Source organism: Astatotilapia calliptera, chromosome 6 (assembly GCF_900246225.1).
Source record: "Astatotilapia calliptera chromosome 6, fAstCal1.2, whole genome shotgun sequence".
NCBI classification, from domain to species: domain Eukaryota; kingdom Metazoa; phylum Chordata; class Actinopteri; order Cichliformes; family Cichlidae; genus Astatotilapia; species Astatotilapia calliptera.
This window is the reverse complement of record NC_039307.1, coordinates 35230733-35235646: the sequence shown is the minus strand read 5'-3', so window position 1 is coordinate 35235646 and position 4914 is coordinate 35230733. Positions and strand designations below refer to the sequence as shown.

The window sequence follows — 4914 nt, the reverse complement described above, 5'->3', positions numbered from 1 at the left end:
CCTGGTGTGATGGAGATGGCCTTAGCAATAAAGCACAGGCCCTGCTGTGATGTTGATGGCCTAAGACAGCAGCACATGCCCTGGTGTGCCGTAGATGGCCTCTACCAACAGAAGCTCAGGCCCTGGTGTGATTTAAATGGCCTAAGAAAGCAGCACAGTCCCTGTTGCAATGTTGATGGCCTTAGCTAGCAGCACCAGTCCTGATATAATGTAGATGGCCTAAGCAAGTACCACAGGCCCTCGTGTAATGTAGATAGCCTCAGCCAGCACCACAGGCCCTGGTGTAATGTAGATTGCATCAGCCAGCGCACAGGCCCTTTTGTGCTGTAAATGGCCTCTACCAAGCTTAGGTCCTGGTGTGATGTAGATGGCCTCAGCCAGCAGCACAGGACCTTGTGTAATGTAGATGGCCTTAGCTAGCAGCACAGGCCCTGGTGTGATGTGATGGCCTCAGCCAGCAGCACAGGCCCTGGTGTAATGTAGCTTCCCTCAGCCATCAGCACAGGACCTTGTGTAATGTAGATGGCCTTAGCTAGCAGCACAGGCCCTGTTGTGTTGTAGATGGCCTCAGCCACCAGCACAAGCCCTGGTATGCTGGAGATGGCATCAGCCAGCAGCACAGGCCCTGGTGTGTTGTAGATGGCCTATGCCAGGAGAAGAGGGCTTGGTGTGGCTCAAATGGTTTTTGCTAGCGGCACAAGCCCTGGTGTGTTGTAGACAGCCTCAGCCGGCAGCACAGGCCCTGGTGCCTCCAGCAATAAACAACTTAAACATAAACAATCACAAAGAAAGAACAATACTGTATCCTCATCTGAACCAAAGAGTAAAACAGTGAAATGTGGATTCTTAATTATTAGGTCTCTCTCCTCCAAGCCTCTGTTAGTACATGACTTAATAATTGATCAACAAATTGATTTACCCTGCCTTACAGAAACCTGGTTGCAGCAGGATAATTATGTTAGTTTAAATGAATCAAGACCCCGAGTCATTCTAACTACCAGAAATCTCGAAGCACAGGCCGAGGGGGCAGTGTGGCAGCAATTTTTCACACCAGCCTATTAATTAACGAAAGACCAAGACAGACTTTAAATTAATTTGAAAGCCTGATGTTTAACCTTGTCCACCCCAGCTGTAAAACTCAGAAACCAGTCTTACTTGTTATCATCTATCGTCCACCTGGGCCTTACACAGAGTTTCTGTCTGATTTCTCGGACGTTTTATCTGATTTAGTTCTCAGCTCAGATAAAATAATTATTGTGGGTGATTTTAACATCCATGTAGATGCTAATTGGCTTCTCTCAACATGTAAAATAACCCACCCACCACTTTAATCACACTCTAGATCTTGGCATAGAAACTGAACATTTAACAGTGTTTCCTGAAAACCCTCTCCTGTCTGATCATTTCCTGATAACATTTACATTTACAATAATTGATTACACACCAGTGGAGAGTAGACTTTATCAAGGTAGATGTCTTTCTCAAAGCGCTGGAACTAAGTTTAAGAATATAATCCACCCACTGTTATCATCTTCAATGCCCTGTACCAACATAGAGCAGAGCAGCTATCTGAACACTACTCCAACAGAGGTCGAATATCTTGTTAATAATTTTACCTCCTCACTACATACGACTCTGGATACTGTAGCTCCTGTGAAAACAAAGGTCTCAAATCAGAAGTACCTGACTCCGTGGTATAATTCTCAAACACGTACCCTAAAGCAGATGACTCGTAAGCTGGAGAGGAAATGGCGTGTCACAAATTTAGAGGATCATCATTTAGCCTTGAGAAATAGTTTGCTGCTTTATAAGAAAGCCCTCCGCAAAGCCAGAACATCTTACTATTCGTCACTGATTGAAGAAAATAAGAACAACCCCAGGTTTCTCTTCAGCACTGTAGCCAGGCTGACAAAAAGTCAGAAAGTCAGTGGCTCTTTTGAGCCAACCATCCCTTTAACGTTAACTAGTAATGACTTCATGAACTTCTTCACAAATAAAATTTTTATCATTAGAGAAAAAAATACCAACAATCATCCCACAGATGTAATATTATCTACAGCTACTCTTAGTACCATTGATGTTAAGTTAGACTCTTTTTCTCCAATTGATCTTTCTGAGTTAACTTCAATAATTACTTCCTCCAAACCATCAACGTGTCTTTTAGACCCCATTGCTACAAAACTGCTCAAAGAAGTCCTGCCATTAATTAATTCTTCGATCTTAAATATGATCAATTTATCTCTAATAATCGGCTATGTACCACAGGCCTTCAAGCTGGCTGTAGTTAAACCTTTACTCAAAAAGCCATCTCTAGACCCAGCAGTCTTAGCTAATTATAGGCCAAAATCCAACCTTCCTTTCATATCAAAAATCCTTGAAAGAGTAGTTGTCAAACAGCTAACTGATCATCTGCAGAGGAATGGCTTAATAGAAGAGTTTCAGTCAGGTTTCAGAGCTCATCACAGCACAGAAACAGCTTTAGTGAAGGTTACAAATGATCTTCTTATGGCCTCTGACAGTGGACTCATCTCTGTGCTTGTCCTGCTAGACCTTAGTGCAGCATTTGATACTGTTGACCATAATATCCTATTAGAGCGATTAGAACATGCTGTAGGTATTACAGGTACTGCGCTGCAGTGGTTTGTATCATATCTATCCAATAGTCTCCAATTTGTACATGTAAATGGAGAGTCCTCTTCACACGCTGAGGTTAATTATGGAGTTCCACAGGGTTCAGTGCTAGGACCAATTCTGTTTACATTATACATGCTTCCCCTTGGCAGCATAATTAGAAGACATAGCATACATTTACACTGCTATGCAGATGACACCCAGCTCTATCTATCTATGAAGCCAGATATATCACACCAATTAGTTAAACTGCAGGGATGTCTTAAAGACATAAAGACCTGGATGGCCGCTAACTTTCTGCTTCTTAATTCAGATAAAACTGAGGTTATTGTACTCGGCCCTGAAAATCTTAGAAATATAGTATCTAAGCAGATTCTTACTCTGAATGGCATTACCTTGGCCTCCAGTAACACCGTGAGGAACCTTGGAGTCATTTTTGACCAGGACATGTCCTTCAACGCACATATTAAACAAATATGTAAGACTGATTTCTTCCATTTGTGCAACATCTCTAAAGTTAGAAATATCTTGTCTCAGAGTGACGCTGAAAAACTAGTTCATGCATTTATTACTTCCAGGCTGGACTACTGTAATTCATTATTATCAGGATGTGCTAAAAACTCCCTGAAAAGCCTTCAGCTAATCCAAAATGCTGCAGCAAGAGTACTGACAGGGACTAGAAAGAGAGAGCATATTTCTCCTGTTTTGGCTTCCTGTTAAATCCAGAATTGAATTCAAAATCCTGCTCCTCACATACAAGGTCTTAAATAATCAGGCCCCATCTTATCTTAATGACCTTGTAGTACCATATCACCCTATTAGAGCACTTCGCTCTCGCACCGCAGGCCTACTGGTTGTTCCTAGAGTATTTAAAAGTAGAATGGGAGGGGAGAGCCTTCAGTTTTCAGGCCCCTCTTCTGTGGAACCAGCTTCCAGTTTGGATTCGGGAGAGAGACACTATCTCTACTTTCAAGATTAGGCTTAAAACTTTCCTTTTTGCTAAAGCATATAGTTAGGGCTGGACCAGGTGACCCTGAATCCTCCCTTAGTTATGCTGCAATAGACGTAGGCTGCCGGGGATTCCCATGATGCATTGAGTTTTTCCTTTCCAGTCACCTTTCTCACTCACTATGTGTTAATAGACCTCTCTGCATTGAATCATATCTGTTATTAACCTCTGTCTCTCTTCCACAGCCTGTCTTTTATCCTGTCTTCCTTCTCTCACCCCAACCGGTTGCAGCAGATGGCCCCGCCCCTCCCTGAGCCTGGTTCTGCTGGAGGTTTCTTCCTGTTAAAAGGGAGTTTTTCCTTCCCACTTTGCCAAAGTGCTTGCTCATAGGGGGTCATATGATTGTTGGGTTTTTCTCTGTATCTATGAAGCGCCTTGAGGCGACTTTTGTTGTGATTTGGCGCTATATAAATAAAATTTTATTTAATTGAATTGAATTGATGTGTTCTAGTTGGCCTCAGCCAGAAGCAAAGGCCCTGGTGTGTTGTAGTTGGTTATGCCAGCAGCAGAGGGCCTAGTGTGGCTCACTTAGGTTTTGCCAGCAGCACAAGCCCTGGTGTGGTGGAGATGGCACCAGCAGGCAGCACAGGCCCCGGTGTGGTGCGGATGGTCTCACCCGGAAGCACAAGCCATTGCTGAAAACAGCCAAAAGGAATGTCGTTAATGTGCCCTCATTAATTGGCAGCTGCTTTGGGTCTTTCAACACCCTCCTTCTCTGGATCAAAAGCAGTTCAATGACATGAAAAGGGGAAGCTTATAGCACCTGGTATTCCCAGGAAGTCTCCCATGCAAGTACTAACAAAGCCCAACCCTGCTTAGCTTCTGAGATCAAACAAGATCAGGTGTGCTCAGGGTGGTAATAATAATACATTTTTTATTTAAAAATAGCACCTTTCAAAGCACCCAAGGATACTGTACAACAAATAAAAACACAAAAACTGGAAAAGATAAGATAAAAGTTAAGAGCATACAGAGGTTTAAACTAGAGATGGACCGATCCGATATTACGTATCGGTATCGGTCCGATACTGACCTAAATTACTGGATCGGATATCGGAGAAAAATTAAAAATGTAATCCGATCCATTAAATATCACGAAAGCACCTCACAAAACTTGCAACACGCCGTAACTCGCCTCAGAACATTAGCACGTAGGAGCAGTATGCATCACGTGATAGAGTGGCAGTGGCATGCGGGACCTGTTGGTGGTCTGGCTAGCATGTGGAGCTTCGCTAGCAACCCGGCATTTCATCTCCGACAAAGTTATCCCCGAC

At 43.2% G+C, this 4914-nt stretch overlaps 1 pseudogene; it reads right to left on the bottom strand.

Moving 5' to 3' along the window:
* Nucleotides 1–4391: 4391 nt before the first annotated feature.
* LOC113024856 (uncharacterized) lies at nucleotides 4392–4508 on the bottom strand (annotated as a pseudogene).
* Between the last annotated feature and the right edge of the window lie 406 nt (nucleotides 4509–4914).